This window comes from Peromyscus leucopus, chromosome 5 (genome assembly GCF_004664715.2).
Source record: "Peromyscus leucopus breed LL Stock chromosome 5, UCI_PerLeu_2.1, whole genome shotgun sequence".
Lineage (NCBI taxonomy): Eukaryota > Metazoa > Chordata > Mammalia > Rodentia > Cricetidae > Peromyscus > Peromyscus leucopus.
Genome location: NC_051067.1, coordinates 38,477,539 through 38,487,913, shown reverse-complemented (window position 1 = coordinate 38,487,913; position 10,375 = coordinate 38,477,539). Strand labels below are relative to the sequence as shown.

Sequence of the window (10,375 nt, the reverse complement as noted above, 5' to 3'; positions counted from 1 at the left end):
TCATTATCTCTGTTAGTGCCCGCTTTCATTCGATACGGTGCTTTTAAATGAATGTATGATGTGCTCACTTCGGCAGCACGCATATTAAACGTATGATGTCTGTAAGAACGTGTGGAGGCCCGAGGGCAGTTTGTGGAGTCATTTCCATTTTTATGTAGGTCTCAGGGATCTAACTTGGTTTAAAAAAAAAAAAAAGTGCCTCGCTGAGCCATCTCACCTCTCCTTCCCCCTTAAAATCTCACTAAGCAGCTTGGACTGGCCTAGAACTTGCTAGGGGCACCCGGACAGCTTCAAACTCGGTGATCATCCTGACAGCCTCACCATGTCTGGCTTTTTAATTTATTGTTTGAAAGAAGGTCTCAGTATGTAGCCATTCTCCTGCCTCAGCCTTTTGAGTTACTAGAGTGTACTACTGCTCCTGGGTCAGCTCCGGTTCTGCACCTTTTAGTAGGTTTGTAACTTGTCTGAGGTGTCTCCACGAAGATGCCAGTGGAACTTATTCTTCCGGTGTGCAACTCTGTCTTTAAGCCACGACGATGGGATGTATAAGGAATATTCTGCCCACCCTTTCATACCAATTCCTAGATACTTTGATGTCCTTATAATACTAAAAATAAAAGAAAGTGTTCCTCCACCCATTTCCTCTGACTCAGATTCTCAATACAAGGCACATTTCGAAATGCACTCGGCATCCATTTAACCTTGCAAAGTACAGAGTTGATCTGTGTCGACGTAGACTCAGGTTTCTATCCTTGATCTGAAAGCAGCATTCAAAACCAAGAAGATAAGTTATATTGGGGCCGGGTGGGGAGTGCAAAGGGATCGGCTGAAAACAAGACTTGAATAGCCAGGCGACTTGACTTGGAGGAGTCTGAGCCAGGCAGTTGCGTGCTCTTTCTGAAATACCTGTCCATCCCGGCATTTTGGAACCATGGCCGGGAAGAGGTGGGGAACAGAACAAGGAAACAAATAGGTCCCTCTGCTTGGTGGAGTAGTGCGGGCTGCGGCACAGTCCATCCCTAGGGGCGTGTGTGCGCGTGCGTGTGCGTCGCCCTGGTAACCCGGGAGGCGGAAAGGCGCTGAATCACCAGCGTCTGTGCAGCCGCAGGGGCAGGCAGGTGTCACCTGCAGGTGTGCCTCTCAGGTGTCCTGACTGGACACCAGCTTCTGGGCTGTGGGGAGCATCACGGAGCCTGGAGATTGCTAGGGATGGAGGTAAGAGCCGCACTCCGCCGCCGGCGTTCCTGTTTTGATTGATGGATTCTCAGCAGGGTGGAGTCAGGGAGACTTGGGTATCTAACAAACCTCAAACCCAAGAATCCGTTTCTTTAAAGTTCATTCAGTGCTGTCATTTGCTAAATGCATTTCGTATCTGCTACGTGTAGCAATCAGAGGCTTTCAATCTGGAGTCCAGGTCCCCTGATTTCTAACCAGGGTCTACTTGGGGTTCTGCGTTACCTCTGCCTAGGGATGGAGGGTGTGAATGTGTTTGTGAGGCTGGGCTGTGTGTGGGGTGTTGAGTGAAGCTCCCAGTGCCCAGCTTCAGTGTCCCTACAGCCACCTCAGGTGCAGAACCCCATCTCCCAGCCCAGTTGGCCAAGTGTCAGCAACGGAAGACAGTAAGCAGGTAGGTGATGCCAGTGAAAAGCAAATAAGAGGCGGACTTCTGAGGGTTCCTCTAGACACCTAGGAAAAGCAATCCCGGAGAACCGCATGATTTGATGGTTTCCCTGTATGGTGGAGGTGGGAGATTTGGCGATCTTTCCAATCTTTCAAATTGCATGCCTTAGACATTAGACAATTCTTCAGAATTGTTACCTTTAAATTGTGTTTAGTGCTGTTGACATGGTCCTTGCTACCATTTGCCAAATACATTCATTTATCACCTCTCCTTACTGTTGCCTAAAGCTTGATGGTGTTTAAAGGCTTTCTTTCCTGCTCTTTGAATCCCCTCCAAGGAATGGCACAGATTTACCAGGAGCACAAAGCTGGAGTCGTTAGTCATCATTCTCAACACCATTTGTTCTCATAATTGTATGGAGGGAGAAAGCAGTGTGATCATATTCGTGCTCATGTTTATTGCTGGTCTTCCTGAACATTTTTGTTTGAGAGTTAAATGTTGATATTTTTTCCACTGCTTGAACAGAAAAGTTGAATATTTTTAATAATGGAAAAAAAATATAGATCCCATTCCGTAAACAACACAAAAATTTTTGAAGTGGATTTGTGTATTACTTTATTCCTGAAATGCTTGGTGCCTGTGAAAATTCTTCAGTGAGACAACTAAAGTTATGCCACATGTAAATCTTTATTTTGTGCTCATGATTTTACTTATTTCTAATGCAGATGGGGCAAAGTGGAGATATCAGTGCAGTTCTAAACTTAGACCTCACAGAGAAGTCTAAATTCTCTGCAATTTGAAAAAGATATGAAAACACATAGCAGGAATTTTTAGAACCCCAGGTAACAGGAACACCCATCACATCTTGGCTGTGTAAAATGCCAAAGCAGGGCACGCATTTTCTTTCAGAAAAATACAAACAATTCAACTAACACCCTCACAATTTAGAAAGCTGAAGGCGAGCACCAGTAAATTCTAAAAGAATGCATATGTTTAAGTTTTTTTTCTTGACTTAACACCACCAGCAGCAGCAGCACCCCGCCACCCTACCTGACCCCCACCAGAGAATCATTCTTTTTAAACAAATCTGTAGAAGTCGGGCTGGCTGGTTAGTTGCCTGACATAGATAGGTGATGAGAGAGACGGCCTGCTTAGGGGTGTGGCTCAGCTGTTAGTGGCAACCTGAAATTAGGGAAACTCTAACCTCTAAGCCTGAGTCTCCTCACCTGTAATATACAGAGAATAGTAAGACCTACTCAGTGGAATTCCGGTAGGAATTAAAACAAGACTCTAGAACTCCCACGAGCTGAGCTGCAAGGACTGCTCCAGCCCAAGTGTTGGAGGCCAGCTTGGAAACACAGGGATGCCATTGGGTTTTTTTTTTGTTGTAGTTTTTAGTCAACATTTTTATTTTCTATGTGTGTATGTCTGCCACAGGGAATTTGAACTCCTGGAGCTAGGGTTCAAGACAGTTGTGAACTTCCTGACATAGGGGGCTAGGATCCAAACATAGAAGTCTATTTACAAAATTAATAAGATGAGATAATATGTACACGAATGCCTTTTTATTTCTTTATTTTTCTATTATCAGCTTGATACAGTATAAATTCTTATCCTAATTGTGAAATGTTTCATTGAGGCTTGCCCAGTAATTGATTAAAACAAAACTTATTATAAGCCATAGTCATCCTAGGGTCCCCCATGCTATATAGCCTCCCTGGTTCTGTGGGTTGCAGTCTGATTATTTTTTGCTTTATATCTAGAATCCACTTATGAGTGAGTACATACCATGTTTGTCCTTCTGAGTCTGGGTTACCTCACTCAGGATGATTTTTTTCTAGTTCCATCTATTTGCCTGCCAATTTTGTGCTGTCATTGTTTTTCTCTGCTGAGTAGTACTCCATTGTGTATATGTACCACATTTTATTTATCCATTCTTCAGTTGACAGGCATCTAGGTTGTTTCCAGGTTCTGGCTGTTACAAATAGTGCTGCTATGAACATAGTTGAGCATGTATCTTTGTGGTATGATTGAGCATTCCTTGGGTATATGCCCAAGGGTAGTATGGCTGGGTCTTGAGGTAGATCAATTCCCAATTTTCTGAGAAACCGCCATACTGATTTCCACAGTGGTTGTACAAGCTTGCATTCTCACCAACTGTGGAGGAGTGTTCCCTTTGCTCCGCATCCTCTCCAACAATGACTGTCATTAGTGTTTTTGATCATGGCCATTCTGACAGGTGTAAGGTGGTATCTCAGAGTCGTTTTGATTTGCATTTCTCTGATGATTAAGGATGTTGAGCATTTCTTTAAATGTCTTTCAGCCACAAATGCTTTTTTTTTTTTGGAGTAATCCCCCCACCACCCCCTTTGAGACAGAATTTATCTGTGTAGCCCTGTCTATCCTGAAACTTGTTCTGTAGACTAGGATGACCTCAAACTCAGAGATCTGCCTGCTTTGAGTGCTGGGATTAAAGGTCTGAGCCACCATACCATACCAAGTTTAATCTCTGCATTCAGGTAGGATGATCACTCTATCAAATTCAAGGCCAGTTTGGACTATTTGAGATCCTGTCTCAAAAAGAAACAAGAAAACTAAATAAATAAGTTATATTTTTAAAGGTTTGAGAAATGTATTTATGTGACTGTATGTATATTACATGTGTCTGGGTACCACAGAGGCCAGAAGAGAGCTCTAGATCCTTTGGAGGTGGAGATACAGGCGATTGTGAGCTACCTCTTGTGAGTGCTGGGAACCAAACTTGAGTTCTCTGGAAGAGCAGCAAATCCTCTGAGCCACTGAGCCACCTCTCCAGTCTAATAAAAGTTATTTTTGAAATAAAAAGTGTTCAGGAAAAAAATTTTATTTCTTCAAAATAATATGTCACTAGAAGTAGAATTATTTTAATATGGCCCAAAATTTTTTTGATGTATAAAGTCAAGTTTTGTTAGAAACATCAGAAAGTTCATACATCTTTCCTTGTAATATCTTTATAAAAACAATAACAGATAAAATCTAAATGTATGCCGATTTAGTGCCCAGTTAATTACATTTAATACTCCAAGAAAGGAGATTTGCTTCAGCAGGCATGAAATAACTAGTGGGTTATTGTTCTATTTCCTTTAAAAATCTATTTTACTAGACAGCCAAGATGAGATAGACCCTGTGTCAAAAAAAAAAACCCAAAAAACCCACATAAACACAAATCCCATCCATTAGAGCTCAGCCCTTACCATCACACTTCTTAAAATGAGTGTAAGTTCCAAATTCACATGTAGCACCTGTTAGAATATCTTAGACGGGGGACATTTTATTTTCTGCCAGTTCTCAGAAGTTGTTGACCCTTGTATTACATTTTTTCCCCATCAGCTTTGATGAAGTATAGTTGACTAATACAAATTGAGCTGAGCATGATTGATACATGTCTGTAATTCTGGCACTGGGAAGAGGGAGGCAGGAGGATCCGAAATTCAAGGTCATCCTTGACTACCTAGTAAATTAGAAATTCATCTGGGCTGCATGAGGCCCTCCTATCCAGAAGAGAAATCCACAAAACCAAACAACAACAACAACAACAAACCACCCAACAACAAAACCCTACCACCATACCGAGTCATCTCAGGGAGATGACTTAGGAGGTAAAGGCTCCTCCCACCAAACCTGCCAACCCGAGTCTGAGCCCTGGCTCCACATGGTTGAAGGAGAACTAGTTCCCATTAGTTATTCTTTAGCTTTAATACATGTGCTGCGACATGCATAAACCCACCCACATACGCACACACGCCATACAAATAAATGAAAATGTTAAAAACACACACGCACACAAATACATTTACCATGGGTATATGATATATACATAGTGATTTCACAATCCATCTAATTAATCTATCCATCACCCCATATACTTGCCTGTTTTTGTGTGTGATAAAAACAATTAAGTTTTTTTTTCTCTTAACAAATGTATAGGGTAGCATAGCATTTTAAAGTATAGTCATATCATGGTTCTGTGTGGTCGATCACAACAACTGACTCATCTTGTTACTATTCAGCTGGCTGGGGTCCTTTTGCTCTATCTAGAAGTCATGAATAGAGCCAATATTGCTGTTCTGGTGCCAGTAGTTCTAGGTCCTCAGATGCCCAATGCTGACCAAAAGGCTTCCAATTCCAAGCCCTAAGAGTCAGGAGCTCATTGCTCCTGACTTTAGAAGCCAGAGACTTAGGACACTGGGCAATGGGTTAGAGGCTCTGACTGGGCTATTCCACTTGCAGCCTTAGCATGTGGTTGTAATCCTTACCTTCCAGCAGCAGGTGGTGCCTGCTTACATCACAACTGCTGGGAAAGCCTTGGGGGTTGGGACCTTCAGGTCTAACAGTGTCCACCTTGACAGCTCTTGGGCCTAGACAGGGCCTTTGGACAGCAGCTACAGTTATACCTCTTGGGAGTAAAATATCCCAGATTTTCACCCCTAACTAGACAGCTCCCTGTGATTCTTCCAGAAACTGGGGCTCTTCTGCTCCCAATGTTTCTGCCCCTGGCAGCTCCCTGGAACATTCTAGTAGCCTTCTTGCCGCAGATGCATGCTCACCTCTTCTCCAGCATCCTAGGGAGAACTGAGGACCTCCAAACTCTCTCAATCTCATAACTTATCTGTAGCTGGATGGCTTCTCTCCAGGTTCCACCAAGCCCCGCAGTCTCACAATCCACATATAAAATAATCACTCAGACGCTTATATTACTTATAAACTGTATGGCCATGGCAGGCTTCTTGCTAACTGTTCTTATATCTTAAATTTTTATAAATCTATACCTTGCCACGTGGCTCGTGGCTTACCGGCGTCTTTACATGTTGCTTGTCCTGGCAGTGGCTGCAGTGTCTCTCCCTCCTTCTTCCTGTTTCCCCAATTCTCCTCTCCTTGTCCCGCCTATACTTCCTGTCTGGTCACTGGCCATCAGTGTTTTATTTACATAGAGTGATATTCACAGCACTTATCTCTTCATTTTTTTGCCTCTTCCAAATTCTTGTAAATTTCTATTAGTAAGTGTATATTGAACCATTTGTTACTTTATAAATCTTTTCCCCCCAACTTTGTTTTTTCTTTGAATTGCATTTAGGTTATTTCACCAGATAGAACTTCCATGTTATATGGACTCAGCTTTTTGGCTGAGATCAAGTGTAGATATTGTTTCTATTCTAAAATCCAATGGCTGAAAACAAAGCAAAACAACAACAAAAACAAAGCCAATGGCTGGGTTGCCTACTTGGTCTTTTTTTTGTTCTTTAAACTTTTATCATTTAAAGATTTTTTGCTTGTTTGTTTTCTCAAGACAAGGTTTCTCTGTGTAGCCTTGAACTCACTCAGTAGACCAGGCTAGCCTCAAATTCATAGAAATCCACCTGCCTCTGCCTCCCAAGTGCTGGGATTAAAGGGGTGTGCCACCACTGCCCAGCTCCTCTAAAGACTCTTTTTAGCCAGGCAATGGTGGTGCACACCTTTGATCCAAGCACTTGGAAGGCAGAGGCAGGGGGATCTCAGTGAGTTCTAGGACAGCCAAGACTGTTACACAGAGAAACTCTGTCTCCAAAAACGAAAAAAAAGCAGGGGGGGGGGAGTTCCTTTTTTAAGCGTGTATGTGTGTCTGTGTGTGTATATGTTGCTGGAGGGCTTCTCTCCAGGTTCCCCAAGCCCCGCAGTCCCACAATCCACATATAAAATAATCACTCAGACGCTTATACTATTTATAAACTGTATGGCCGTGGCAGGCTTCTTGCTAACTGTTCTTATATCTTAAATTAACCCATTTCTATAAATCTATACCTTGCCACATGGCTGGTGGCTTACCGGCATCTTCACATGCTGCTTCTCCTGGCGGTGGCTGCAGTGTCTCCCCCTCAGCCTTCCACTTCCCAGCCTTCTCCTCTCTCCTTGTCCCACCTACTTCCTGCCTGGCCACCTACTTCCTGCCTGGTCACTGGCCATCAGTGTTTTATTTATATAGAATGATATCCACAGCATGTATATGTGTGTCTGTGTGTCTGTGTGTGAGCGTGCTCACACACACGCATGTGTGAGTGCCTATGGAGGCCAGGAGAGGACATGAGATCCCCTGGAGCTGTAGTTACATGTGGTTGTGAGCTGCCCAGAATAGATGTTGGGAATCAAACTTGAGTACTCTGTGAGAGCAGGGAGCACTCTTAACTCCTAGACTGTCTCCATCCACGGCCCTGTAAAAATGCTGACTATCTGTACCTACGCTGCATTTAGTGTGGAGATACTTCTAAATTAGTTCTTTACTGAGTTCCCAAAACAAAGTCCTAGTAATGAACGTACTTTGGCAGTCCTCCTATTTGTTTTCAATCTTGCAGTCTAAGGATTTTTTTTTTCTAATTCCTAGTAATAGGACTCATTACCCCTTCTTGGCCTGCAGTGATGTTTATGAGACTTTTCACAGTATTTTACAATGTCAGTCAAAGTCTACCCACTTGCTTGCTGTATTAGTTTGTTTGATATTGCTGTGGAATAAATTATTACAAAAATAGTGACTTAAAACATCACACATTTGTTTGAATTTATGAGAGTCTCATAAATTCTATGCAGCTGGCTTTTTCTTTCTTTCTTTTTTTTTTTTTACTTTTTCTTTAGAGCCCTGCCAACCAGCTTCCAAATAAATACATGGAAACTTATTCTTACTTACAAATGCTTGGCCTTAGCTTGGCTTGTTTCTAGCCAGCTTTTTTAAACTAATTATCCCATCTACCTTTTTGCCTCTGGGCTTTTACCTTTCTCTAGTCTATATACCTTTCTTTCCTTCTTACTCTGTGGCTGGTTGTGTGGCTGGGTGGCTAACCCCTGGCACCCTCATCTCCTTCTCCTTTTCTCATTCCTTCCTCCTCCTATTTATTCCCTGTGCCCACCAGCCTCACTTCTGTTTCTTTCCCTGCCTGGCTGGTAGATGCTCAGCTCTATACTAGACCAATCAGGTGTTTTCGATAGTTACAGCAACACAGCTTCACAGAGTTAATGCAACATAAAAGAATGCAACACATCTTTGAATCATTAAACAAATGTTCCACAACATAAATGAATGTAACAGATCTTAAACTAATATTCTACAACAATTCTAGACTCAAACCAAGTTTCCATTGCAGTGTGCTGTGTGTCTTTTCCTTGGGAAAATAGAACAATGGTACTCCAAAAATGCAATTCTGTCGAAGTTCAACTTAATGAACCAATGAGTTCATTGGTATTACTTACAGGAGCAACTCCATCACCCAAAAGCCCACCCCAGCCTGGCTGACCATTCACAAAACTACAACACTGGAGTCTCTTGAGACACTTGCAGGCTGCTACACCACTGCAGAGTCTCCTTAACCAGAATCTTTCATAACCTAAGGGAGGTACCTTATGAATCTTGTAAGTTTCATGTATCTGGGGAGCTTTCCTCCCCGTTCCAGTGAAGGAATGTTTCAATCTATGCACCATTACCCCTGGCTTTGCTCAGGAAGTATCACATGGGGAAGGAATGAAGGATACTTTATAAAAATCTTTAACAGAGTTTTACAAGGGATTGTCACTGACTCCAACTGAACCGGACTGACCCAGACAACAAACAGTATTACAAAGATCATTGTTTATCAACCAATAGCCAAATGTTGTGGTCAACATTTATGGTGTAAATGTAATTTTATAACATCGCTTTCAACCTCTATTTTTTACTGCATTCAGCAAATGATACACATGTATTACTCTGGGTCAAGGGAATAGAAGAGTATGCAATTTAGGATTACAACTATGCATTAGCTTACATTGTAAAAGTTGATTGCATGGGAAATCATGGCAAGTAAGGTTGGTTCTCTTAAAGGCAGATTAAATAAATAGGCTTAGAACACAGTAGGAGAGCAGCCTTAAGTGTAAAATGACCTGAAGGGGTATTATTAACTCTGCCGGTGAGGTCCAGCAAAACCTAGTCATTTAGATCAAAAGGGCTCTTTCCATAATATTGCATTACCATACATGCTTATGTTCCTAGCTGGCTATTGGCTAAGGGTTGCTCTTAGCAACCTTTCTTCCCACATGATGCCCTATGTCCAAAGCAGTAGTAAAATACCATTGTTACTTGATATTCTTGCAACTGTATCTTGGCCTGCCCATGAACATAAAAATCTGCAGGCATTCAAGTTTCATATAAAAGGTTATAGTATGCCCTTATAAACTAGGCATACCCCATCACATACTTTAAACCATCTCTAAACTATTTATAATACCCAATACAATGTAAATGCTATGTAAATTTACATGTGTTTGTGAGTTGCCCAGAATAGATGTTGGGAATCAAACTTGAGTCCTCTGTGAGAGCAGCGAGCACTCTTAATTCCTAAACTGTCTCCATCCACAATTGTTATACTATTTTATTTGGGAAACAATGACAAACGATTTGTTCAGTGTAGGTCCTTTTCTCTCCCCTCCTCATTGTCTCCCCCACCCCCCTTTTTTTTGAGATAAAGTCTTATTATGTGGCTTAGGCTGGCCTTGAACTCCTGGTTACTTTTCTCCCTTGGGCTCCCAGATGCTATGCATTTACCGCTATGTGTGGCTTTGTTTTCTGTTTTTGTTTTTTGTGTGTGTTTGTTTGTTTTGTTTCATTTTGCTGAGACAGATTCTCATTCTAGAGCCTAGAATCACTTAGAACTAAGTGGCCCAGGTTCACCTTAAACTCACACCAATCCCCCTGTCTCAGCTTTCCAAAGGCTGGCG

General features: G+C 42.1%; 1 protein-coding gene across 1 annotated transcript in view; it reads left to right on the top strand.

Annotated features, from left to right (window-relative positions):
- Positions 1-597: 597 nt before the first annotated feature.
- Positions 598-10,375, top strand: part of Kiaa0319 (KIAA0319 ortholog) — a 69,636-nt gene continuing 59,858 nt past the window's right edge. Inside the window, exon 1 of the mRNA XM_028880741.2 lies at positions 598-1,215. The gene's annotated coding sequence lies outside the window, so the exon portion shown is untranslated. The remainder of the gene's footprint in view (positions 1,216-10,375) is intronic.